The 12,085-nt window shown below is 48.0% G+C and overlaps 1 protein-coding gene across 2 annotated transcripts in view; it reads left to right on the forward strand.

Moving 5' to 3' along the window:
• GPRC5B (G protein-coupled receptor class C group 5 member B) overlaps nucleotides 1-12,085 on the forward strand; it is a 155,461-nt gene that overhangs the window by 55,047 nt on the left and 88,329 nt on the right. The window lies entirely within an intron of this gene.

Consider the following 12,085-nt stretch of genomic DNA (forward strand, 5'->3'; position numbering starts at 1 on the left):
TGCAGCTAGCTTGTGCTTCTAAGGCTACTGGACACCATTAGCTCCAGAGGGATCGAACACAGGGCCCGACCTCGATCGTCCGTTCCCGGAGCCGCGCCGCCGTCCCCCTTGCAGAGCCAGAAGACGGAAGAACCAGGAGAAAATCGGCGGCTGAAGACTCCGGTCTTCAATAAGGTAGCGCACAGCACTGCAGCTGTGCGCCATTGCTCCCACAGCACACCACACGCTCCGGTCACTGGTGGGTGCAGGGCGCTGGGGGGGGGGGGGGGGGCGCCCTGGGCTGCAATATGTATACCTTCTTGGCAAAATGCACATAATACAGTTATAAACTGTATATGTGCCTAATCCCCCGCCATAAATATTATTAAAAAAGCGGGAGAAGCCCGCCGCTGAAGGGGCTATCTTCCTCAGCACAGCCAGCGCCATTTTCTCTTCACAGCTCCGCTGGAAGGACGCTCCCCAGGCTCTCCCCTGCAGTATACACTACGAGAAGGGTAAAAAAGAGAGGGGGGGCACATAAATTTAGGCGCAAAAGGTGATATAAGCAGCTATTTGGGGAAAATTCACTTTGTATTAGTGTAAATCCCTCTGTTATATAGCGCTCTGGTGTGTGCTGGCATACTCTCTCTCTGTCTCCCCAAAGGACTTTGTGGGGTCCTGTCCTCAGTCAGAGCATTCCCTGTGTGTGTGTGCGGTGTGTCAGTACGGCTGTGTCGACATGTTTGATGAGGACGCTTACGTGGAGGCGGAGCAGGAGCCGATAAGTGTGATGTCGCCCCCTGCGGGGCCGACACCAGAGTGGATGGATATGTGGAAGGTATTAACCGACAGTGTCAACTCCTTGCATAAAAGGTTCGATTACGTAACAGCTTTGGGACAGCCGGCATCTCAGCCCGAGCCTGCCCAGGCGTCTCAGAGGCCATCAGGGGCTCAAAAACGCCCGCTACCTCAGATGGCAGACACAGATGTCGACACGGAGTCTGACTCCAGTGTAGACGAGGATGAGACAAATGTACAATCCACAAGGGCCATCAGATGCATGATTACGGCAATGAAAAATGTGTTGCACATTTCTGACATTAACCCGGTTACCACAAAAAAGGGTATTATGTTTGGGGAGAAAAAGCAGCCAGTGACTTTTCCCCCATCTGATGAGTTAAATGAATTGTGTGAAGAAGCGTGGTGTTCCCCAGATAAGAAATTAGTGATTTCTAAGAGGTTACTGATGGCGTACCCTTTCCCGCCAACGGACAGGTTGCGTTGGGAAACATCCCCTAGGGTGGACAAGGCGCTCACACGCTTATCAAAAAAGGTGGCACTGCCGTCTCAGGATACGGCCGCCTTAAAGGAGCCTGCAGATAGAAAGCAGGAGGCTATCCTGAAGTCTGTGTATACACACTCAGGTACTATACTGAGACCTGGTATTGCTTCAGCATGGATGTGTAGTGCTGCAGCAGCATGGTCTGATTCCCTGTCAGATAACATTGATTCCCTTGACAGGGATACTATTTTGCTAACCATAGAGCATATTAAAGACGTAGTCTTGTATATGAGGGATGCACAGAGGGACATTTGCCGGCTGGCATCGAGAATGAATGCAATGTCCATTTCTGCCAGGAGAGTATTATGGACTCGGCAGTGGACAGGTGATGCTGATTCTAAAAGGCACATGGAAGTTTTGCCTTATAAAGGTGAGGAATTGTTTGGGGACGGTCTCTCGGACCTCGTATCCACAGCAACAGCTGGGAAGTCGACTTTTTTACCTCAGGTTCCCTCACAGCCTAAGAAAGCACCATATTATCAAGTACAGTCCTTTCGACCTCAGAAAGGCAAGCGGGTCAGAGGCGCGTCCTTTCTGCCCAGAGGCAGGGGTAGAGGGAAAAAGCTGCACCAGACAGCCAGTTCCCAGGAACAAAAATCCTCCCCTGCTTCCTCTAAGTCCACCGCATGACGCTGGGGCTCCACAGGTGGAGCCAGGTGCGGTGGGGGCCCGTCTCCGGAACTTCAGCGACCAGTGGGTTCGCTCACAGGTGGATCTCTGGGTTCTACAAGTGGTATCTCAGGGATACAAGCTGGACTTCGAGGCGTCCCCCCCTCGCCGTTACCTCAAATCAGCCTTGCCAGCTACTCCCAAGGAAAGGGAGGTAGTACTGGCGGCAATTCACAAGCTGTTCCTTCAGCAGGTGATAATCAAAGTTCCCCTCCTTCAACAGGGACGGGGTTACTATTCCACAATGTTTGTGGTACCGAAACCAGACGGTTCGGTGAGACCCATTCTAAATTTGAAATCCTTGAACACTTATATAAGGAAGTTCAAGTTCAAAATGGAATCGCTCAGGGCGGTTATTGCAAGCCTGGAAGAGGGGGATTTTATGGTGTCACTGGACATCAAGGATGCTTACCTACATGTCCCCATTTACCCACCTCACCAGGAGTACCTCAGGTTTGTGGTACAGGACTACCATTACCAATTCCAGACGTTGCCGTTTGGTCTGTCCACGGCACCGAGGGTATTTACCAAGGTAATGGCCGAAATGATGATACTCCTTCGAAAGAAGGGAGTTATAATTATCCCGTACTTGGACGATCTCCTTATAAAGGCAAGGTCCAAGGAGCAGTAGTTGGTCGGAGTAGCACTATCTCGGGAAGTGCTACAACAGCACGGCTGGATTCTGAATATCCCAAAGTCGCAGCTGGTTCCTACGACGCGTCTGCTGTTCCTGGGTATGATTCTGGACACAGAACAGAAGAAGGTGTTTCTCCCGGAGGAGAAGGCCAAGGAGTTGTCATCTCTGGTCAGAGACCTCCTGAAACCAAAACAGGTGTCGGTGCATCACTGCACGCGAGTCCTGGGAAAGATGGTAGCTTCTTACGAAGCAATTCCCTTCGGCAGGTTCCATGCAAGGATCTTTCAGTGGGATCTGTTAGACAAGTGGTCCGGATCGCATCTTCAGATGCATCGGCTGATCACCCTGTCCCCGAGGGCCAGGGTGTCTCTGCTGTGGTGGCTGCAGAGTGCTCATCTTCTCGAGGGCCGCAGATTCGGCATTCAGGACTGGGTCCTGGTGACCACGGATGCAAGCCTCCGAGGTTGGGGAGCAGTCACTCAGGGAAGAAACTTCCAAGGACAATGGTCGAGTCAGGAGACTTCCCTACACATAAATATTCTGGAACTAAGGGCCATTTACAATGCCCTAAGTCAAGCAGAATCCCTGCTTCAAAACCAGCCGGTGCTGATTCAGTCAGACAACATCACGGCTGTCGCCCATGTAAACCGACAGGGTGGCACAAGAAGCAGGATGGCGATGGCAGAAGCCACAACGATTCTCCGATGGGCGGAGAATCACGTGCTAGCACTGTCAGCGGTGTTCATTCCGGGTGTGGACAACTGTGAAGCAGACTTCCTCAGCAGGCACGACCTCCACCCGGGAGAGTGGGGACTTCATCCAGAAGTCTTCCAGCTGATTGTAAATCGTTGGGAAAGGCCACAGGTGGACATGATGGCGTCCCGCCTCAACAAAAAGCTAAAAAGATATTGCGCCAGGTCAAGGGACCCTCAGGCGATAGCTGTGGACGCTCTAGTGACACCGTGGGTGTACCAGTCGGTTTATGTGTTCCCTCCTCTTCCTCTCATACCAAAGGTACTGAGGATAATAAGAAAGAGAGGAGTAAGAACTATACTCATCGTTCCGGATTGGCCAAGAAGAACTTGGTACCCGGAACTACAAGAATTGATCTCAGAGGACCCTTGGCCTCTGCCGCTCCGACAGGACCTGCTACAGCAGGGGCCCTGTCTGTTCCAAGACTTACCGCGGCTGCGTTTGGCGGCATGGCGGTTGAACGCCGGATCCTATTGGAAAAGGGCATTCCGGTTGAAGTCATTCCTACGCTGATTAAAGCTAGGAAGGATGTGACAGCAAAACAGTATCACCGCATATGGCGAAAATATGTTGCTTGGTGTGAGGCCATGAAGGCCCCAACAGGGGAATTTCAGCTGGGTCGATTTCTGCACTTCCTACAGTCAGGAGTGACTATGGGCCTAAAATTGGGATCCATTAAAGTCCAGATTTCGGCCCTGTCTATTTTCTTTCAAAAAGAACTGGCTTCACTGCCTGAAGTTCAGACGTTTGTTAAGGGAGTGCTGCATATTCAGCCCCCTTTTGTGCCTCCAGTGGCACCTTGGGATCTCAACGTAGTGTTGGATTTCCTAAAATTACATTGGTTTGAGCCACTTCAGACCGTGGAGTTGAAGTATCTCACGTGGAAGGTAGTCATGCTGTTGGCCTTGGCCTCAGCTAGGCTTGTGTCAGAATTGGCGGCTTTGTCCTGTAAAAGCCCATATCTGATTTTCCATATGGACAGGGCAGAATTGAGGACTCGTCCCCAATTTCTCCCAAAGGTGGTATCAGCGTTTCATTTGAACCAACCTATTGTGGTGCCTGCGGCTACTCGGGACTTGGAGGATTCCAAGTTGCTGGACGTAGTCCGGGCCCTGAAAATCTATGTTTCCAGGACGGCTAGAGTCAGAAAAACTGACTCGCTGTTTATCCTGCATGCACTCAACAAGCTGGGTGCTCCTGCTTCAGGGCAGACTATTGCTCGCTGGATCTGTAGCACGATTCAACTTGCACATTCTGCGGCTGGACTGCCGCATCCTAAATCAGTAAAAGCCCATTCCACGAGGAAGGTGGGCTCTTCTTGGGCGGCTGCCCGAGGGGTCTCGGCTTTACAACTTTGCCGAGGTGCTACTTGGTCGGGATCAAACACTTTTGCAAAATTCTACAAGTTTGATACCCTGGCTGAGGAGGACCTTGAGTTTGCTCATTCGGTGCTGCAGAGTCATCCGCACTCTCCCGCCCATTTGGGAGCTTTGGTATAATCCCCATGGTCCTTACGGAGTACCCAGCATCCACTAGGACGTCAGAGAAAATAAGAATTTACACACCGGTAATTCTATTTCTCGTAGTCCGTAGTGGATGCTGGGAGCCCGTCCCAAGTGCAGATTTTCTGCAATACTTGAATATAGTTATTGCTTAACTAAAGGGTTATTGTTATGAGCCATCTGTTGAATGAGACTCAGTTGTTATTCATACTGTTAACTGGGTATAGTTATCACAAGTTGTACGGTGTGATTGGTGTGGCTGGTATGAGTCTTACCCTGGATTCCAAATCCTTTCCTAGTAATGTCAGCTCTTCCGAGCACAGTTTCCCTAACTGAGGTATGGAGGAGGGGCATAGAGGGAGGAGCCAGTGCGCACCAGATATAGTACCTAATCTTTCTTTTAAGAGTGCCCAGTCTCCTGCGGAGCCCGTCTATTCCCCATGGTCCTTACGGAGTACCCAGCATCCACTACGGACTACGAGAAATAGAATTACCGGTGAGTAAATTCTTATTTTAAGCAGACAATTTCTCGCTGGATTAGGTTCACTATCCAGCATGCTTATTCTATGGCAGGCTTGCTGTGTCCGAAATCTGTTAAGGCCCACTCTACTCGTAAAGTGGGTTCTTCCTGGGCGGCTGCCCGGGGTGTCTCGGCTTTACAGCTTTGCCGAGCAGCTACTTGGTCAGGGTCGAACACGTTTGCTAAGTTCTACAAGTTTAATACTTTGGCCTCTGAGGACCTAAAGTTTGGTCAATCAGTTCTGCAGGAACCTCAGCAATCTCCCTCCCGTACTGGGAGCTTTGGTACATCCCCATGGTACTAATGTGGACCCCAGCATCCTCTAGGACGTAAGAGAAAATAGGATTTTAATTACCTACCGGTAAATCCTTTTCTCGCAGTCCGTAGAGGATGCTGGGTGCCCGCCCAGTGCTTCATATTCCTGCATTGTTACTTTGTTCAGTTTGTTAGTTCAGCCGTTGCTGAATCGTTCCAAGGGGGTCATTCCGAGTTGTTCGCTCGCTAGCAGATTTTTGCAGCATTGCACACGCTAGGCCGCCGCCCTCTGGGAGTGTATCTTAGCTTAGCAGAATAGCGAAGGAAAGATTAGCAGAATTGCGAATAGAAAATTCTTAGCAGTTTCTGAGTAGCTCCAGACCTACTCACAAATTGCGATCAGCTCAGGCCGTTTCGTTCCTGGTTTGACGTCACAAACACGTTCGGCCAGCCACTCCCCCGTTTCTCCAGACACTCCTGCGTTTTTTCCTGGCATGCCTGCGTTTTTCCGCACACTCCCAGAAAACGGCCAGTTTCCGCCCAGAAACACCCATTTCCTTTCAATCACACTCCGATCACTTCAACGATGAAAATTCTTCGTTCGGACGTGAGTAAATCTACTAAGTTTTGTGCTAAAATACTTACCGCATGCGCACTGCGTACCATGCGCATGCGCATTTTTGCCTTAATCACTCCGTTGCGAAAACCGGCAACGAGCGAACAACTCGGAATGACCCCCCAAGTTGGTTAGCTTGGCTTTCCTTTTGTTGTATGTGTGAGCTGTGTGAGTCTCACCACTATCTGTGTATTTCCTTCTCTTAAAGTATGTTGTCTCCTCGGGCACAGTTTCTAGACTGAGTCTGGTAGGAGGGGTATAGAGGGAGGAGCCAGCCCACACTATTAATCTCTTAAAGTGTCCAGTGGACCCATCTATACCAAATGGTACTAATGTGGACCCCAGCATCCTCTACGGACTACGAGAAAAGGATTTACCGGTAGGTAATTAAAATCCTATTTTCTCCTTTAGGTTTTCACAGCACACAGACGGCAGCATAAGCAATGCTGTTAGCTACAGGTGCAGTCTGTGTGCTTAGCCTGATCTTGTGAGACCAAGCTAAGAGTACCGCACTAGGGGGGACATTCCGATCCGATCGCACGCTGCACTTTGTCGCAGCCGTGCGATCGGGTAGGAACTGTGCATGCGCTGCGGCCGCATTGCGCAGGCACGTCATTGCCCAGCGACGGCCGTCGCCAGGCAGCGACGCCGCTAGCGAAGAAAGCGGTTGCAGCGGTGACCGCAAGAAGATTGACAGGAGGGAGGCATTCCGGGGCGTCAACTGACCGTTTTCTGGGAGTAGTGTGGCGATCGCAGGCGTGTCCAGGCGTTTGGAGGGCAGATGTCTGACGTCAATTCCGGGACCATCAATGCTTGATTCATCGCACAGGGTAAGTAGCTCATACCCTGGTCTTTTTCTACACAAAACTTTTTTTACATAGCAGGGCTGCACTCGCAGCCTTGCTATGCAAAAAAACACTCCCCTATAGACGGCGTCTAGTTGATCGCACAGGCTGCAAAAAGTTGCAGCGTGCGATCAACTCGGAATGACCCCTTAGGGCAGCTAACAGCATCGGATTTGCTGTTAGCTGCCTGCATAACTTAGCCTGGGTGTTAGTGACAGATGGGGCCGCCCCCTTGAAACCAGGGGTGGCCCCGATGACAGCTTAGGGCAATTCACCGTTGATGGCAGAAATGAGCGGCGCCTTCACTGCTTAGAGGTGAAAAAAAAGAAGAAAGAAACCTAATGAATCTGTTGTGCCGGTGCTGCCCCCCCTTCCCAGGACCCAGCGCTCCAGGCTGCAGCTTGATCACGGCTAATCAGGCCCTGCTCATATCACATGAAGCTAGACCTGGCACAGATTTGTCCATGCTGTATGCACAAACAGGAGCAGGGTTTTTATCGTGTGTTAAATTGCAACTGTTTAAACATTGTACAGAAAGCAAGGTTCCTTCCTTAGTGCAATCAGTTTGCTTTGATTCTGCCTGCAAACACCTTGGATAAATAACCCACGTGATTTAAACAGGTGCTTTTTGTCAGCAAGATAAAGGCAAGTTCAATGTAGAATTGGACAAACACACATACAGGTCCTAATTTATGTTTGTACGCAAATCATACTTGCCTACCTGACCCTCTCCATGAGGGAGAAAATGCTCTGTTCCTGGACTTTCCTGGTAATGTATGATTGCCAGCACCCAGGGGCAGATTGGGAACAAAAAGTGGCCCTGGAAAAAATTGTACTAGTGGCCCCACATGGGCAGCAGCAGAGGTGTAAGGTCTAGCCATGGGCCATGGCAGCAGCACCCTCCCCCCCAAGACTTTCCAGATAGTGGGCATGTCCAGCATCAAGGGGGAAGTTAAAAAGAAATAAAATTAAATATTATGAGCACATTATATGATACACCTTTAGAATTTAGGAAACTATATAATTCTTTAGAAAGATATATTTTCTTGCTTATTACACCAACAGTGGGGGTCATTCCGAGTTGTTCGCTCGTTGCCGATTTTCGCTATGCTGCGATTTATTGCATGGCACGCAGGGCGCATGCGCTTAGTTATTTAACTAAAAACTTAGCAGAATTGCTGAGGATTCTGCGGCGCTTCTCAGTCGCACTGCTGATCGGTAAATGATTGACAGGAAAGGGGCGTTTCTGGAGAAACGGGGGAGTGGCTGGCCGAACGCAGGGCGTGTTTGTGACGTCAAACCAGGAACTAAACGGACTGAGCTGATCGCAATCTTGGAGTAGGTCTGGAGCTACTCAGAAACTGCTAAGAATTATTTAGTAGCAGTTCTGCTAATTTTTCGTTCGCTATTCTGCTAAGCTAAGATACACTCCCAGAGGGCGGCGGCCTAGCGTGTGCAATACTGCTAAAAGCAGCTAGCGAGCGATCAACTCGGAATGAGGGCCAGTATCTCAATCACTATTCACTCAATCTTATATGTCAGCCAAGCAGGCAGACAGAGCATACACTAGATCATCTGCAATCACAGGCTAAGTGGCAAAGTAATTTTCATATATGCAAATTATTTTGCATCTTATTCATTATGTCTATAAAAAGGACCACATGTCCTCAAACAAAACAGGCCCCGCCGGTGCGCCGGCCCACCGGGAATCTTCCCTTTGAGCCCTGTGGCCAATCCGCCTCTACCAGCACCTGTGGTGAAACACCTTTCTTATCAATTAACTAGCTCACCACAGGTGATGGCAATCATACATTACCAGGAAAGTCCAGGAACAGAGCATTTTCTCCCTCATGGAGAGGGTCAGGTAGGCAAGTATGCCATGCACAGAAACAATGTAACCCACCCAAATCTAACTCTCTCTGCACATGTTACATCTGCCCCGCCTGCAGTGCAACATGGTTTTGCCCAATTGCTTACTTTTTTTGTTTGCAAACAAGGTTGTGCCTTGTAAATGTTTGCTGCTTTAAAAAAAATGTACAAGTTCGTCCGGAAGCTCCATTACATCCAGCCCCATATCTTTATTTTACATAAGGCAAGAGCTTTTCAGTTCCAGTCCTTAAGTACCCCAAACGGCTAATTTTTTTCAGGATTTCTTTATTCAAGCAAAGGTGATTGAATCTTTTTTTCAGTAATCGTCCCATCTCTTTCTGCAAACAGAAATCCTGAAAACTTGACCTGTTGGGAGTCTTTGAGGAAGATGAAAACCCCTGCACGAGAACTTGGAGTCAGCACGGGAGCACACGTATACCGCTTTCACATCGCAAATGCCGGATCCCACCCGGTAAGAGAAACGTGTCCTTACCGGGTGGGATCCGGCATTTGGTCTCCTTTGATGGCTTTCCGACCCGGCAATATACCGGGTCGGTTGCCATAGCAGCGGGGGGGGGGGCGCAGCAGCAGCAGGGGTGGAGGTGGCGCTGGGAGATGAGCTCATCTCCTGCGCCGCCTCTCCCTATGCTGTGAATGGGAACCGTGTTGCATCGACGCGGCTCCCATTCACACTGCGCCTGACCCGGTATTCAACCCGGGTATAATCCTTCTTTTATACCGGGTTGAATTACCGGGTCAGGCGACCCGCTAATTCGCCGAAAGTGCTTTCACATCGCACACTGGCCCGTGTCGACACGGCAATATGCCGTGTCGATACCGGGTTATTTGTGCGATGTGAAAGGGGTAGTACTTGTTTTGTACCTTATACAAGTCATATATAGTTTCACAAGAACAAAATTGTGCTCTGTAATCCTGTTAAACATTGAAAACATGCACAGACAGAGATGTGCATAGAGGAGAAGATGTTACATGAATGAAGCTTTCATTTGCCAAAATAGTAAAACAGCAGATAAAGGTGTTAAGGTGTTTTGTCGCCATTGAGGTAATTATTGGTTTGGGGATGTTCAATCTGTGCAGTTATTGCTGTCTGGATAACAGTCTCCGGAAACCACACAGTGTATAACATAGTCACAACAACACATTAACATATGGATTATTAATCAGAAAATTGTTGAGGAGAATGTGGTTCATATTTTGATGCACAGTGTTATTCAGATAATAGCGTATCAGGCTTATGTAAGACACTGCCCAAACTAATTCTCTGAAACATAACTGTTCTAAGATGGTTATCGTTACTTTCTAAATTCTGCATAGTGTTCGTTCTACAGTGTAACCCACAATGTATTGTCATTGGACTTTTTGTTTTGTATTCTTGACCTGTTCCTTAATATAAATTCAGCTGCTGTTTTGCACTATAATAAATACAGATTAAAAATTGAGATAACCCAAGTGAAAATAAGAAGGATTCTCATTCAGAAGTTTAGTTCACAGGTTCTCAAACTCGGTCCTCAGGACCCCACACGGTGCATGTTTTTCAGGTCTCCTCACAGAATCACAAGTGAAATAATTAGCTCCACCTGTGGACCTTTTACAATGTGTCAGTGAGTAATTAATACACCTGTGCACCTGCTGGGTTACCTGCAAAACATGCACTGTGTGGGGTCCTGAGGACCGAGTTTGAGAGCCACTGGTTTAGTTCATTACAAGCACACGAAGACTCAATTTTACGTTTTTTAGGGCCTCATCAGTTTACAAATTCCTTAATCAAACAGGTGACGTACTTGAATAATGCAGCAGGTTGCATGAAGTGTGCCAACCCATCATTCTGGTATGTGAGGTTTTGTTTGAGATGGTATTTCAAGAGATTAACTTGACTTAAGTGATATTTAAAGTATGTGTGTTGTGTGTGCTTGAAAGGGCCTTGACACTTCAGAGACTTTACTCCTAAACCCTTATATAAAGGAATATTGTTCTAAATGTTTATTTTTTTATATTTACATTGCATGCAGGAAAAGAACTATGAAGTACAGTCTATTTCATCGGTAGCCTGCCTTGGTGGACTTCTTTTTTCACCTTTCCTTCCACTCTTATCCTGCGTCGGACTTGCTGACCGGGGAACCTCTTCCAGTCCATTTATGCCGGTACAATGTTTAGAGGCCCCCCGGTTCTCTACACTTGCACATGCAATCACCTGAGATGCTGGTAGTGGGTGTAAAGAGCCAGGAGCTTCTAAACATTGGGAATGGATATGGACAGGAAGCGGTTTCCCCGGTCAGCCAGTCCGACTTTGCCCTTATCCTCCTCCCCACATAAGACAATTATATCATTCTAACTATATAATGGAAGGAGTGGTCCATGGAGGTGGGGAAAGGAATTGTCAGCTTGCAAGTCTAGGAGAATCTCTGAACTTCAAATTGGCTTTTAGTTGATTTTAGTTGCTGTCTGTAGCAGAAGTTGTCACAGTATGTAAGGAAAGCAGTTTTATATATATATATATATATATATATATATATATATATATATATTTTTATAATGTGACAAGTCATATGGAAAACCATTGCAATATAGGGTTGGTGTGCCTTTAAAAATAAAGTGCAAAGAGAAACGTGCTGTAATGCATTGCAAGCAGTTAAGTTTAGTCAGGCAGTTTAGTCAGTAGGCACACTACTATCTTTCTTTGGGTTACAATTGTGTAATAGTGGAAATGTATCAAACCTTCTAAAAAGTGGAGAAGTGGAGAATAGCCAATAGTTGGCAATAGCTACCAATCAGCTTCGAGGTAGCAATTATCAAGTACATGCTATAAAATGATCGGTAGAAGCTAATTGCCGATGCAATGGTGTGACCCTGCAATGCGGCTATGTGTCGTAACGATGCATCGCATCCACCATACACACTGCCCGACATTCTGTATGACAGCAAAATGTATTGCTACCTGTTGCATGTAACTATACCGCGGTCTCCCATGGATCGTCCAATCTGACGTGCAGCACATCAGATGGGAAGATGCGATGAACAACAATGTGTATGATATTTCATTCCGATCCTATTTGGAATGATACAATATATCATAGGCC

The sequence above is a fragment of the Pseudophryne corroboree genome, chromosome 7, assembly GCF_028390025.1.
Source record: "Pseudophryne corroboree isolate aPseCor3 chromosome 7, aPseCor3.hap2, whole genome shotgun sequence".
Taxonomy (NCBI): Eukaryota; Metazoa; Chordata; class Amphibia; order Anura; family Myobatrachidae; genus Pseudophryne; species Pseudophryne corroboree.